General features: G+C 45.7%; 1 long non-coding RNA gene across 3 annotated transcripts in view; it reads right to left on the bottom strand.

The window, feature by feature from the left end:
- LOC311599154 overlaps positions 1-15781 on the bottom strand; it is a 139606-nt gene that overhangs the window by 28533 nt on the left and 95292 nt on the right. For 2 of the 3 annotated variants that reach the window (XR_014779788.1, XR_014779790.1), the window contains one exon: positions 13844-13990. The exons of the other annotated variant lie outside the window; for it this stretch is intronic. This is a non-coding gene — a long non-coding RNA (uncharacterized lncRNA). The remainder of the gene's footprint in view (positions 1-13843; positions 13991-15781) is intronic. 3 annotated transcript variants of the gene reach the window in all.

The following is a 15781-nucleotide window of genomic DNA, read 5'->3' on the forward strand; positions in this document are numbered from 1 at the left end:
AAACCGCACTGGCAGTGGCTGACTGGCTGGCCAGCCGTCTTCTCAGAAACAGGGCACACTGATAAGGCACAGAGAATATGGTGATGACTCTCCCTGGCTTAGAAATCTCTTGTGTCGTAGGGGCTTAGGCGTCTTACCAGAGGATGTCTTGGCATGACACATTTGCTCACAGGTCTCTATTTACCTTTCCTTTGTGACAGGAACTCAGCTACTGAGTGCACCCACGAGCCAGGGGTTGAGGTAGCCTGCTAGTTTCTTTGAGGGATCTCCAGCAAACCACTTGAAAACAGGGACAGTAAGAATGCGCCACCCTGAGGCAGTCCTACCGTGAACACCCTGAGCTCTGGGCTTCATCGCAGCCTTAACATATGATTGATTCATCCGACAACAGTTCTGCACAACTTCCTATGTGCTGCGCGCGTGTGCTAGGAGGCTCACCAATTAAGGTTCACCCTGCTTGTCCACTCCATGCCTGGAAAGGACCTGTTTTTCTCACTGCACCAGTGAGCTTTCCTCAGCCTCCCCCTTTCTGAACTCTCAAGTTGGCAGCGCGCGCGTGCGCACACACACACTGAAAAGAGGCCGAAGATGCTGCTTGGTGTCATCAGCTCCAGTCCTCTGGTCTGCGTCTTTCCTCACTCACTTCCCAGTCTGTCTTTTCCTTCAGCTGCCTTAATCTCATTTCCTCCCCCTCTTCGAAACAAATGGAGTGATGAAAAAAAAAAGTCCTCTCTAAGTCCACTTTTGTACTTAGATAACCACGAATTTATTCTCCAAATTCCATCTTCTCTCCTACCCCCACCTCGTCTTCTCACAGTCCTCATAAGCAGGTATTCCTGTAAACACTCATGTGCACACACATGTACACACACACAATCACACATACACACACACCACTACTCTTCATGCAATCATTTAATCTTCCAATTTGGGTCCTAGATAAACAAAATATACCATGTTCTTAATCCCCAGTGGCAATCGACTCAGATCTCATCCCCCAAACTCCAAGGGCTTGTTCTGTAACTGTAATCTGAGCTGGGGAATAGACTGTCTAAACGCTCGCATGCGCCTCTTTTCACACATTCTAATTCATAAGCTCCAGCGCATGAGGTAGGCAAGGGAGAGAGAATCCTGGGTAATAACAGAAAATTTCATAAAAATCCCCAGGCATTGCAGGGCACATGTATTAAAAATAATCCACTCCTAGAGCCACAAACGTGGGATTTGCTAGGAGAACAAAGGTGATGAGAGAAGCTGCATTTGTTTTTCATGATACGAACAATTCTATTGACTCTGTAAGTTTTCATTCCAAGACCTTCCAATATCATTCCACATTTGATGAAGATGAAATGGAACAGGGTCACGTGTCACGTCACTTATGATAACTTAGCATTAGGGCTGGCTGGGAAATAAGACCAGGCATATCGCGGCTCACAAATTTACTTGCTATAAATTTCCAGCTCCTGTTTATAATGCACCTTTACAGAGAAAGCGGCACCAATAACATTATATGGCACGGCTCATGAATGCTATTAACCACCCCTATTGCATGTTGCAAATTTAAAAGGGTTTTAACTTTACCGACAATCCATAGGCTTATGAATTGAAAGCCACTAAAATAAATCATCCTTGGTAATGAAAAGGAAGGAGGAAGGCCTGATATAATTTCTATTTGTCAAGGTATAATGATGTCACCAGGCATGGTGCCCTGCACTTAACGGTGGAAGCTATTCAACAAATCTCTCCTCAGCCAAGTAGACCAAGATCCTTAATGGACGGCGAAGCACAGGCTTTCAAGTGGTGCATGCGTGGTTCTTCAATGAGAACAGAAGGTAAAAGTTGTTTTATCCCGCCCTAAACAATTCATTAGAATAACAGCCTTTAGCATAACGAGGAATAGTGGTACCTCGACACAGAAGGCTCTGAAGGTTTTACCATGACCTCTGAGTCCTTTGTAGAGTCCATAGCTCTGATTCCATGGGTGTTATCTGGATTCCTATTATTGTTCATGTTTATTGTTTCTTTAATCAATAATTCATTTTTATCACCAAAAATGCAAGTTATAGAATAAAGGGTTTCTAGTCAAGTTTTACCTTTAATATAACATGCCTTTACTTGTAAGGCTGTCATGAACTGTAGGTATCAAACTAAGGGAGCTATGGGGGTTGAAATATGGGCCCCGGTTCAGCTGATAACCTTTGGTCCCCGGGAAGGAGCTACATTGCTGGGAGAAAGGGCTAGCGGTATCAGAGACTGGTGCTACCTCTGTGTTTGTGGGATCCCCGATGGATAGTAAAGTTAGGAAATCTTCCTTAATTTTGCCTGTGTCAGCAGAATGACTATCCATGTGACTTGCTAACAGGCTCAGCACAGGGTTCTGAGATGGCATCACTCCTCACCCCAGGATTCAGTGCTGGTTGACTCTGAACCAAATCTGCCAGAGTTCCGAGAAGGGTCTGCCCTCCTGAGCACCCTGTTAGAGAGAAGATAGCCTCGCTCTGAGTCCTCCCTGGGGGTCCAAACTAGTCTTACTCCCTGAATTACTCCCCAGCTTCTCTAGCCTGTTAAGTAGAACTGCATTCTTGGGACACAGACTTTATTTTAAATAATTTTTTTATTTTAATTTTATTAATTTATTCAGATTACAACTCAATTATTATCCCATCACTTGTATCCTCCCATTCTTCCCTCCCTCCTGCTTTCACCCTATTCCCCTCCCCTAGGTCTAAGACCGATGGGGACCTCCTCTCCCACTGTATGGTCATAGGCTATCAAGTCTCACCTTGGTAGCCTGCTTATTCTTTCTTTGAGTGCCACCAGGCCTCCCCACCCAGGGGAGGTGGTCAAATATGGAGCACCAGAGTTCATGTCAGAGTCAGTTTCTGCTCTCCACATAACTGTGGAGAATGGGACACAGACTTTTAAATTTCTCCGAGGAAAGTACAGCTCTCCCAAATCAACCTCCACGCCGTCATGGTCCTGTCCCCATCCCAGAGGAGGTCCCAGGCCCACTTTTTTCCAGCTGGCACTGCTTGAGCCCAGCTCCTAAAAATCTACACAAATGAGCAGTATTATAAGTGTCTAACGAGACAAGGCACTGAACTTACCTTGTAATGCACACCTGTGTCTGCTGTTTGAAGTTTTATTACCTCATATACTGCAGGTCTTCGGTCTGCCAGTTGTTACGATTTTCTTACCAGCAATACAAATGTAAATAAAATAATGTTGTATACTTCCAAACTACATTTTAGTTTGCCTTGTTTATTTATTTCATCCCTTTTCAAGCTCATACATATTGAAATGATACTTTTTTTAAAAAATCACATGCCAGTATGGCATGCTGAAACGGATAAGGCAGCAGAATCATGAGTTCAAGGTTAGCCTGGACTACATATTTTGTTTAAAATAAAATATTTTAAATTAACCACGTGTATGTGTGTGTGTGGGGGGGGGGGGGTTACGTGTGTGCTCACAGAGGACAGAGGCATCAGGTCCCTTGGAGCTGGAGTCACAAACAGCTGTGAGTTGCCCCGTGCGGGTGCTGGGAACCAAGCTTGGGTCCTCCTCAAGAGATGCTCCTCATTGCTGGGCCAATCTTCAGTTTTTTAACTGATCTTCTGAATATACACAATAATTAGATGTCTTTTATCAGAAATCTAAGAAAAAGTCCCTCTTACCTATGGCATTATACACAGGAAAAAAATATCCAGTGTAGAACTGGTAAGTGTAGACACAGGTCAGGATGAATGCATCCCCTATGGGGTTAAAGCAGGCAAAGGCTGCAAAATATGGAAAGGCATGCTGCTCAAGGGAGTTTACACAGCTAAGGGGAGCAAATGTTCTTAGCCTCCAACCAGCACCTTATATATCATTTCTATACTAATTATCATTTGTGCACTAATTATACTAATTATAATACATCATTTGAATATATTAGATAAAGCAGGTCACCCAAGGACTTAGTGTTTGGTATAATTTGTCTTTGGTTAGAGAAAACATTATGGAAGTCAGAGACTTTGCGATGATCTCAGGAGCCTGTGCAATATGCTCTGTAATGTTGCCCCTTGTATCAGTTCCGGGCACCTTGGCTTCCTTGGTGTTTCCTGACGGACTCACCTGGAGGCCTTGGCATGGCTGTTCCCTCTGTTGGAGAACGCCTGTGTGCCTAGCTGTCTCCCTTCCTTCAACTCTTTGTCCACACTTCTCCTTCCCCAATAGTCCTATTCTCTGCTTAAATTTATAGCTCACCTTCTTACCCTTGGTCGCCATGCCATGGTACTTATTTTGGCACACTACGGAATAGACTTCCTGGTTAAGTGTTGTCACTTACCAGTGTGCCCATGGCATTCAGAACAGCAGCTGTCATACAGACACTCAACAAACTGGTAAAAACAAAAGACTGTGCCAGGCATGAGGATTCAGGAGGCAGTGGCAGGAAAGTCATCACGGTCTACCTACTGAGTTCCAGGCTAGCCAGCACCATGCAGTGAGATGTTGTATCAAAAATACCCAAGCAAATAAAGGAAAACACAAATAACATAAAAGATGCTGCACTGTGTGTGATGTGGAGAGAGGTTACTAGAGATCATCTAGTGACGAGGCAGAACAGAAAGGGATGATGAAGGGGGCAGGGAAAGTGATGAACCCTCACTCTGGAGTCTGGTTGAAGGTCCACACCACCTGAGGGTCAAGAATTTCAGCACATTTGATATAATCATGTAGTTTGTTCTACAGGCTGCCCACACAGAGACAATTCTCCTTTTATATAAAAATGCTTCAAATGGGACTCTTAAAGTAACAGCAGATCATACTTGGAATCTAGTTGTTCAAAGCCTTTCCTCTTTCCCAGCTATTTCCTAGGACGCTCGCAGGACACCTCACATACGGTCCTTCCTTCACTGCCTTAAGCTTCAAGTGACCCCTTGTGGCCCCTGGCTTTCTCTTCTGTTTCAATTCCGTCGAGAAACCTCCAAGGTCCTAGGGACGCTCTCAACCACTTTGAGAACCATCAAAGTTGTCCATACAGCTGTAGTGAAGAGCAGACCTCCCAGGAGAAGCTCACATCCAACACGTGGGCATGAGGTACCCTTTCCTGCCTGCCTCTCTTTCTGATCACCCCCAATCATCCTTATAAAATTATCCATTGCTTCATACTGGCTCCTCTTGAAATTGTCTTCCGTGCCCAGGTCAAGGGTCCTGGTTTCATCTTAGAAGGGGTCTGTGTCTCCTGCCCGTGCCCCACTGTCCCTGAAAAACTGTGGGTCAAGGGTATATACATATCATTATGGAAGTAGTGAGAGACAGTGACGGAGAAGAAAGGAGGGAGGAGCGACATGGAGTCACCAAAAAAGTTCTCTTTATACAGCCTGTAAGGACCAAGGTCAAGGCTAGTCTTTTTTTACTGTTTCCTTTTTAGGCTCATGGCCGGGCAGTAAGGGTATAGCTGTAAAGCAATAAAGACTCCCTAAAGTCAGGGAGAAGAGCAACATGAGCAAGAATCAAAGATAGCCAGAGCTGGAGACGCTAAGCTGAAAAAAATTCCCCCAACAACACTGTATTAGTTAATGTTCTGCCTCTACAACAAAAATATCTAAGACTGGGCACTTTAAAAAGAAAATGTTTTGAAGGGTAAAAGTCCATGATCGAGCAGACTCATCTGTCTGACCTCTGGTGAGGGCCCCCTCAGGTGCATCACAACCTGGTGCAGAGGCAGAAAAGGAAATGGACACACATTGAAGGGACTCAGTGTGTGAGTAACCTCCCTTTGTACAACTCACTTTTCCAAGAACTAACATCACAAAGCCTGCATTGATCCTTTGGCGAGTAGCACTTGCAATGACGGAATTACATCCTATTGGGCCCTACCACCTCTCCTGATCACCAGGCTAAGACCCAAGCTCCAGCAATGAACCCCAGGAGAAAGTCACACACCATATCAAATCATAGCTGCTGGCATTCTAGAAGAGAAGAGGCCTTCCAAGCCACGCCTAGAAAGGATGGAAGAGAAAGTGGTAGGAGCTGCAGATCAAGCAGTGTTGGCAATGATGTTCTGCTTAGGTAAGATTGATAATGTGAACCTGCTGTGTGTGTGTGTGTGTGTGTGTGTGTGTGTGTGTGTGTGTCTGTCTGTCTATCTGTCTGTCTGTCTATCTGTCTGTCTCTCTCTCTCTCTTTCCCATCTCCTCTATCTCAGACAACACACACATACACATACACACTCATACAAACACACACTCACACATGTGCATGCACACATACACACACACACACACACACACACACTGTGAGTATGAATGCAGTTTCTGCCACACTGTAAAACAACAGAAGCTTCATAAAGGAATAATATATCTAGTGGAATCTGGTAGGAAAACATTTATCAGTAGAATTTAGAAAAATTCACAGACTGCCCTAGTTACAGCTTCTCTGAAGTCAAACTGGTCTCCAAGTATGGGTGATGTGAAGCTGTATACACAAACACACACACACACACACACACACACACACACACACACACACATCACAGCAGGAAACATGATGAGTCCTTATTTTCTGCCATTCCCCAGTCTCATCCACTGGCAACAAGATAAACTTAGTCCTCTTAGGAATTACAAAAGCAGATTTTCAAACAGAAGGAAATAGATTACTGAAGATCAACAGGTGATGAAATTCTCCACACACCGTGGAGCCTTGAGATGCTTTTTACCCACTCTCCTGGCCCAGGTAGATGCCCAGCCCGTACTTGTTCATAAGATGGCTCCATGCAGTAGCCGTAGAAGTTCATAGCTCTTCATATTCGCAAGAGGTATTTCAACAAGCTTGCCTTTGAAACAGAACATGACACCCTAAGTGACAGTCTGTCCTGAACTGCTGGGAGCCCCAGTCACAACGACCGGAGTCTCTGTGAGCAAAGACCTCTTGATAGATTAAAGCATATATCTTAAGCACCAATGTTAAAGTTAATGCAAAAGTTCAGAGGTGCGAAATAATTCAAATGTGCCCAAGTGATAGAAATAGCATCTCTAAACTCTCGGCAGTGAGTTATGGATATGTGGAATATTAAAAATGCAAAGCTAACTCAATTTGCATTTGTGATGCCCCCTAGCTGTTAGCGGGGAGGAGGAAATTGCGTTCTGCTGGATTCAAGGGCAGACTACTTAGAGCTGCGTTTAAGTCAAGGAGGAGAATCACTCATTTTTATTCCACCACTTAACTCGTGCTTATGTAATCTGTCTGGCACCAGAGTCAGTTGTCTGATATTATTTTCAATCATAGAAAGAGATATAATTCAATCATTACACCTTTATTTTCACTTGCTTGGCGATCTCAGTGCCAGTAAGCCCCACCCCCACCCGCCATCAGCCAGCACTCTACTCCAAGTCTGTCCTGGACAGAGCACCACCACAAGGACCACTTTTATTTTAAGAATGGGGTTACATTTGGCCATTTAAAAAGGGACAGAAAATAATTCCCTCATGACCGGCACCCCATTTACCATGTACAAGCCTTTTGTCCCCAGCAAGCAAATTCTCAAAGGATGCCTGGATAATAACTAACCTAGCAGCCAGTGCCTTGCTGCTGCTCAGTGTTGGCTTTTCCCTATCTCTTCGCCCGCCCTGCACACTCACCTAGGTCTGGGACATTGTTCTTATCAGATTTCATAGGGAACACAATGCCCATTGTGCTGTGCTTCATGCCATGATTCCGGCATGATATATAGCTCCTCCCTCTTCCGTGTAACAGTTGGGGCAGAGCTAGGAGCCATTGGTGTCCTATGATGGAAGCCAACAGGAGAGACCGAGTGGTGGGCTTAAACTAGAGCGAGGTCAGACAAAAATACAAATAACACCGTGGGCTTAAGTATTACAAAGAAAGAGACTCAACACAGGCAGTGAACCTCACTGGCCAGGAATCCCACTTGGAAACACTGCTCAGTGTCTGTCCACTTGCCGCTGATGTCTGATGGCACTGTCAGTCAGGTTGCCTTGTCCCTGGTTTTCTTTGTGTTGATCACCTCAGGAGAAGCCACTGCCTGTCCTGTGTTGGGTGGGAGTGATAAGACGTACTTCGGGGCAGGCAGCTGGATAGCTCAGAGGGCAAGGTTCTTGCTCTGCAGGAATGAGGACCTGAGTTTGGATCTTGAACCCCAAACCAGGCTTGGTGGCATGCACCTGTGATCACAGTGCTGGTTGGGGGTGTATCAGAGATTCCAGGGGCTCCCCATTAGTCCAGCCCAATTAGTGAAAGACCTTGTCTCAAGAATATAAGGTGGACAGTAATAGAGAAAAGACATCTGCTCGGCGATAGTGGCTCACACATTTAATCCCAGCACTTGGGAAGCAGAGGCAGGTGGATCTCTGTGAGTTCCAGGCCAGCCGTGTCTATGGAGTGAGTTCCACGACAGCCAAGGCTACCCAAAGAAACCCTATCTTGACCCCTCCTCCAAAAATAGGCATCTGACATTGACTTTCTGGCTTTCACACATGCAGACATAGGTACAGAGGCAAGCACACTTACACATATGCATAAAGCGCGCACACACACACACACACACACACACACACACACACACACACACACACATCTATGCAGTGGATATTAGGCTCCTGGTCTTTAAGAACTGAAGGCCTCATACCCAGGAATTACAATGCTTCATCATTATGGGAAGAATCTAAGAGACTGCAGTTTAATAAGACTTCCCATGCACTCCTCCATGGCGGTGGTCTGGGTAGTTTGGAACTCCTTTTTGTGAAATGACTTTCTGAGGGTAACAGAAAGAAAAGGATGCTGTTGTTTGTCTAGTTAGAATAATCAGCTCCCTCCCACCTTCCTTTAACCATACACTGTGACAAAAGGGGCAAGGTAAAAAGTTCTTTCAGGAAGATGGTCACACTAGGCTAAACATGTTACTTTTGCTTCCACAAACATGCAGAAATGACTCTCCAACATAAAAAGTGGGACATAGGGGATCCCTAGAGGATAGCATTTTAAAAATTGAATCGTAGAGCAAGCCTAGCTTCATAAAGCAATTCCTGTGTTTTTCTAACACAGAGCATCATTGGCTTTGGGGGTCTGGGATGTGGTGGTTCTGTATAGAACATGCAGAAAGATAAACAATTGCAACTTAGGAGGGTCATTCAAAAGCACAGGGTCTGTGTATGTGTCTACAGTGCGCCTGAATGAGGATACCAGCCGAAGCAGACTGGGAAGCAGAAAGACCGTTAGAGCCTTAGAATTCCAAGCTCACTTTCTGTCCAGATAATATTTTATGTGACAATTCAGACTGTTGCTTTGGGGGGGAAAACCAGCTGGAGATGAGGACAGACCAGTGAGTGCTACTGCTGCAACCCCACAGTGAGGACAGACTAGTGAGTGCTGCTGCTGCATCCCCACAGTGAGGACAGACTAGAGAGTGCTGCTGCTGCATCCCCACAGTGAGGACAGACTAGAGAGTGCTGCTGCTGCATCCCCACAGTGAGGGCAGGCTAGGAAGTGCTGCTGCTGCATCCCCACAGTGAGGACAGGCTAGTGAGTGCTGCTGCTGCATCCCCACAGTGAGGACAGGCTAGGAAGTGCTGCTGCTGCATCCCCACAGTGAGGGCAGGCTAGGAAGTGCTGCTGCTGCATCCCCACAGTGAGGACAGACTAGTAAGTGCTGCAGCTGCATCCCCACAGTGAGGACAGACTAGTAAGTGCTGCAGCTGCATCCACACAGTGAGGACAGACTAGTAAGTGCTGCAGCTGCATCCACACAGTGAGGACAGACTAGTGAGTGCTGCAGCTGCATCCACACAGTGAGGACAGACTAGTGAGTGCTGCTGCTGCATCCACACAGTGAGGACAGACTAGTGAGTGCTGCTGCTGCATCCACACAGTGAGGACAGACTAGTGAGTGCTGCTGCTGCATGCCCACAGTACACAGAGCACAAGGAGGCTGCCCTGCTATCCTGGCAGATGCAGAGCGAGGAAGTGCCCATGCCTCCAAAAGAAATAGTAGGATGCCTAAGATGAGGGGAGGAGCTCCCTAGTAGGACTAAGCCCTGCCACTGTGGTCTGTGCATGTCAGGACTTACCTGTCTCGCTCTTCTGCAAGAGTGTGTGGAAAGTAGGTGATTATTCATCTGAATTGAGTGCTATAAAGAAGAGCATCTGGAAAGTGGCTTCTAACACTTTGTGGATTTGACGTTCCTCCTGATATCCACACACTTGCTCCCTGCTGGTACCAACATTCTGTCTCCAGATATGAGCTGCTCCCATGAGAATTATATAAAAGTCAGTTTCTGACAAAGGCATCTTCTTCTGTTTAAGCATAAGCCCCATCTCGATTTATAAGCAGGAGGACTGCAGGCATGATGGTGCACGCGCACACGCGCGCGCGCGCACACACGTAATCTGACAATTGAGAGGTGGAGATGGGAGAACTGAGAGTTCAATGCCACACTCCAGGGCAAGTCCCAAGCTTAGGAAGAGTAGTTGGTCAACACAGATCATATTCCCTGGGGGTTGATGTGTTTGGTGTGCTTTGCTTTGCGTTTTTTTAAGAGAGAAAGAACATGGAATTGTGGGGGCGGCAGGGAGGAGACAGCAGCTGCTTGCAGGATAGTCTTCGGTCCCCTGGATCTAACAACATACCCACACTGTCCCAACATAATATCATAACATCTGTACTGCGGGAATTATGACACACAGCGTGATGCCCATTCCATCTCAAAGAAAAAGGAAGGCTGAGCTACAGGATATACATTGAGATAATAACTCAGAGAATATTGCTTCAGATAGGTCAGTAGAGTGTGGAAGTTAGCCCAAGGGGAAATTGTTACAACATAGATAACACTGGGTTAAAGGCACAGAAAAATGAAAAGAGGAAAATCAGACTGTTTAAACATTAAACATTTGTTTAAATATTAAAGTAAAGTTAGCCTGACAGCAAAATCGATATTAAATCAGGCCTGGAAAGTATTTTACGACCTCAAACACTGGGCTTCTTAACTGCTGGTGTCATAAATGATGTCACTTTTCCGCATGGTCATGGCTGCCAGGAGGCAGGTCAGAAATGCCAGCTTTAATTTTAAAATGTTAATTTGTGATGTAATTTAGAGTTTACTCTCAGGGACAAATGTCGTTCTCTGGGCACGAGTCCTTCAAAGTGCTGCTGCGTACAAAATGCATGCCCTCTGAGCAGCAATCCCTCCCCCCATAACATCCAGAGGAGCCTGCAAAGTCTCTTGGGTTTGAAGAATGTGAAAAAAAGTCATAAATGGTTTGAGGTCCTTTTCTAGCCTCAGATTTTGAGGAAATTCTTCTAGAGCAAAAGGAAAGGAAGGAAGCTATAAAAAGCCGTGGCTGCTACCGATCATTTTCTGAATAGGCTGGAGTTCATTGCCGGCCATTAGATGGGGAAGGATGTCAACAGAGTGAGCGCCCTCCTGGCCAATTGGGGGTCAACTGTCCTTCTCCCCTATGCCAGCCCCATCTTAACTCCCCTCTGTCTGCCCCCTGACCTGTCACAGACCAGAAACAGCTACATTATTGAGCCCCTGGAAGCTCTGCTAATATGCAAATGTGTTTGAGAAAGAGAAATACAAGACTAGTTGGTAAGACACCATGGTCCACTGAGGTAAGGCTGCCCAGGGTGGAGGCAGAGAGCTCACTTTTTTATGTCGTAGCCATGGATTAAGTAGACTATAATACAGGATCCTTCACTTGGTAGACTTACAGCCTAGACACCTGACATTGAACTAATTGTTATGAATGAAGATCATCATACAAAGGAGCACAGGAAAGCTAAAGGGGTGTGTGTGTGTGTGTGTGTGTGTGTGTGTGTGTGTGTGTGTGTGTGTGTGTGTGTGTGTGTTAGGAGGAATAGGAATATTGTGACTGTCTTAGCACGAAATACCACACCTTTTCATCTTTCATCCCAAACTCCAGGGCTCAGAGGGCCACACTTCCTCTGAGGAGCTCAGGAAGGAATCTTTTCCAGGCCACTCTCCTAACTTTTACCCCTCCTCACCTGTGAATGCATAACTCTAATTTTTACCCAGCTACCTGATTCCCAGCCTGTCTCTATGTCTAATCTCCCTCTTCCCTTTCATAAGACACCAGTAAACCTGACACATACTTCATTATGATCTCACTGTAACTGTGTCTGCTGCAACCCTACTTCAAAGTCAAGTTACATTTGAAGAACTGGGTGTTTGACTTCAACATATCAATTTAAAGGGCACTGTTATGCATAACTGTGGCATCAGGGGTAGGAAGCAGGAAGTCTATATTTTAAAAAAAACACTAATAGAATAAAAGAGCAGTAAGTGTCCAACAAAGTCAAGGACAAGACCCATTGAAGTCACAGGTGCATTACAGGATAGCTGACTCACAGACACCCAGTGAAGAAGCCACAGCAATGCAGCCATTTATTTTGTAACTGCATTGATACTGAAAATGGATCGCCAGTCATCATTCCTTCTGAAAAAGCAAAGGATATGCAGAATAAAACACAAATGTCTGGGAGAGAAATTGGTGTTTACCTGTAGGAGTGAAAGCCAGCACATGATCTATGGATGTGCCACATTGAATGCACACCATCCCTGATCTCAGAAGTTAACCAGGCTCTGGCCTCATAAGTGCCTGCAAGGGAGGGCGCACAGAGAAAAGATGCAGAATCAAAGAACTCTCAGAATGTACCAGGAAGAGATAACAGCCTCCTCAGAGTGCATCTCAGGGACCAGGCTCAGAAGGAGACGTCACTCAAGGGTAGACCATGCGCAGGAGAAAATATCACTCAGGGGTAGACCATGCTCAGGAGGAGATGTCACTCAGGGGTAGACCATGCTCAGGAGGAGATGTCACTCAGGGGTAGACCATGCTAGGAGGAGATGTCATTCAGGGGGAGTCCTCGGCCTTCCAGTCCAAGCAAAAGGAGTCACTGTCTGCAAAAATCACCATCATGGTGCTCCATACTCCTACAAGCATCTAGAGTTGCTATACTATCATTTTTCAAAACAAAATCAGTAGTCACTTCAGTCCAAAAACTTGACAGTTGAATATTTGTGAGACAATTTCTACACAGCTTATAGCTCCAGAACACACAGATTCACAGCTTATAGCACGGTCTGCCATCCCAATCGCACAAATTTTCCTTTCTTTTCAGTCATCTGTAAACTTACAGACAGGATCCTTCCTGCAAGAGATGTATACATTCCCATAAATGTGGATTGTAATAAGTCCCTCCACTTTCTGCCTGCTCCAGTTCTGTCAAATTTATATTCACAAAAAGGCATCGACAAGGAAATTGTCAAAAAAAAAAAAAGACGCAATTTCTAATTAGAACAGCACAAACAAACAGCCTTGGCTTTGCAGACAGAAAGCAATGCCTTCAGTTCTTGCTTTAACCATCCTCCTGAAGAGAGACTTACTATCTGACCTTTCTAGCAATAATATGGAGGCCTGATGTTGTGCTCTGTGGGTGGGCAGCATACAGAAGGGTTATTGAAAGAGGTTGTCTTGGAAGACTTCTTAGAAAGATTAGTACATACTGCCTAATACAACTTAGGAAGGCAGTAATACCAGAAAAGTTGATACCCCATTCAGGCTTACAAAAGCAAGACTGCTGAGAGGCAAGTTGCACACAGAGTGGTGATGACCTCTAACACGTCACAAACTCTTCTAGCTCACCCCTCAGAGGACCCGGCGTCTACGGAAACACATCCTCTATGTGAATATATGATTTAGTCAATGTCCACCTACACTCTTCATTGACATGAGGATTGAGAGAGATAACATTTACATCATCTGTAGTCCTAACAGATCAAGATTTTCCTCAGACCAAAATCAATGAAACATGTCTTACCATGATGAAGCTAGCTGATTTGCCCGTATCAGACATAAAATTAGACACAGGTAACTCATGGTCTTCAAAAGAGCTGTAGGGCCAAAGGTTAGCAGCAAGGTCCATAACTTAGCTTACTTCTCCATGGACAGGTGGGTGAAACAACACCTACAAACAGAAAAGCGTCAACAAGACTGGGACCCATTGTGTTCATCCCCAAGACTGCAATAGCTCCTGCTCCAGGTGACAAAATCATTTGCAAGGCAAGCTTCGGGTGTCTTTCCCATCTTCCAAGCCAACTCTATAATTTGCCTTCTCATGCCTTCCCGGGGCATTGGTGTCAAAGTACCACAGGTCCATTTGTCAGTTGAGTCCCCTCCAATTAGCTGACAACCCAGACAAACCTGCTCAAAGAGCAAAGAAAGCGCAGGGGTCTCGAGATGGTAGAAAGAGAAGAAAAAGGCTGTGGATGCGGGACCTCTGCCAGAGGACCATCAAACACCTCAGGGAAGAAGCATTACCCCATAGTGCGGGGTCACGGGGACACCTCAGAAATGGTGGCTGTTGCCCGCATATCTATCAAGTGTTGCTCCCAACCCCCATCTTGGCACAAGCAGCACCAGATATGCTCAGATTGGCAGCTGGTGTGAACTAACTTCAGCTTCAAGGAGACTTCACCACAGAGGACACCTGACTATTGGGAGGCCCATCTGCAACACTGGGCCTCCTTGGTCACCTCACACCTAAGTCCTTGTCTGTCCAATAGAACTCTAATACCTGACATTGGAAACCAGCATGCTCCCAGACAGCAAACCAACTCCGCAACTGCAGCAAATTACTACAGCTTTACACTACCCTAGTGAGTCGCTGAAATCAGTCAAGAGCGTGTATCCTAGCAGCGCAGGTTTCCAGCTTCAGAAAAAAAAAGTCCAATGATAACATTTGACGTGAAAAGGCAGCACAAGTGTTCATCACAAGGTTGCTTAAGTTGCCTTGGCTTTAAGGTTATCCATGATCTTGTAGAAGGATTTCTCCCAGTCTCCATTCATTCGGAGGAACCATTTTAACTGCACCAGAGGGGACGCATCCTGGCTGGCAACAAGGAAGCTTCATCACAGATGTGACAGGGATGTTCAGTGTCCTTCTAGAGAGCCATAATGGCTCCTGGGAATTGCAGCTATGAGCATGCTGGTCTCCAGGGTCAGGGGTCAAAGTCATACCTGGGAGGCAAGGACTTAGGGGTGAGGTAACCGAGGAAGGCAGCAGCTGGGCCTCCTGATAGTCAAAATGTCCTTTGTAGTTGAATATCCTTGAAGCCAAACTTAGCTCACTTCTACTATATCAGAAACTAATCCACCAGGGAGCTTTCTTATAGCTGTGCCCTAATGAAGGCTCAGTATCCTCAAAAGACTTGATGTTATAATAATGTCACTTGCATTGTGGTTTTGACACCACCACCCCTCATCCGTGAGAATCATGGGGACAGCCACAAAGCCGAACCCTCTCGGGCTGCTCCCTGCCTTGGGGGCAGCCCACTCCAGTCCCATGTTACAGTCACTACTCTGCTTATTTTTGCTAAATAACTTCTGCTTCTTCTATGTCTCTTGACTTTAGGAACACAAAAAGTGAGAGAGATCCCTCCATGTCCCTCTCCTGTCCCCATCCCTTAACAGAAGAGCTTCCATGTTTATGACTGATTGGAGAAAGCTTCCAAGAAAGAGGACAAACCCAGCAGGAGGTAACTCTTCTGTAGAAGGACAGTGAAAGCAATCAAGGCCCCACACAGCCAGTCTCTTCCTCTCCCTAACTACTCTAAAGAGAGAAAAGTCCCATGGATCCAGACGGGATGTGACCTTTGGCAAGACATCACGTCACCCAGAGCCCAGGTCCCGACTCCAAAGATGCCAAGTGGCTCTAAAGTGCCCCTTAGCCCACAAGGCCCGGGTTTGCAGTGTACCC

The sequence above is a fragment of the Acomys minous genome, assembly GCF_964271855.1.
Source record: "Acomys minous genome assembly, chromosome: 6".
Classification (NCBI taxonomy): Eukaryota; Metazoa; Chordata; class Mammalia; order Rodentia; family Muridae; genus Acomys; species Acomys minous.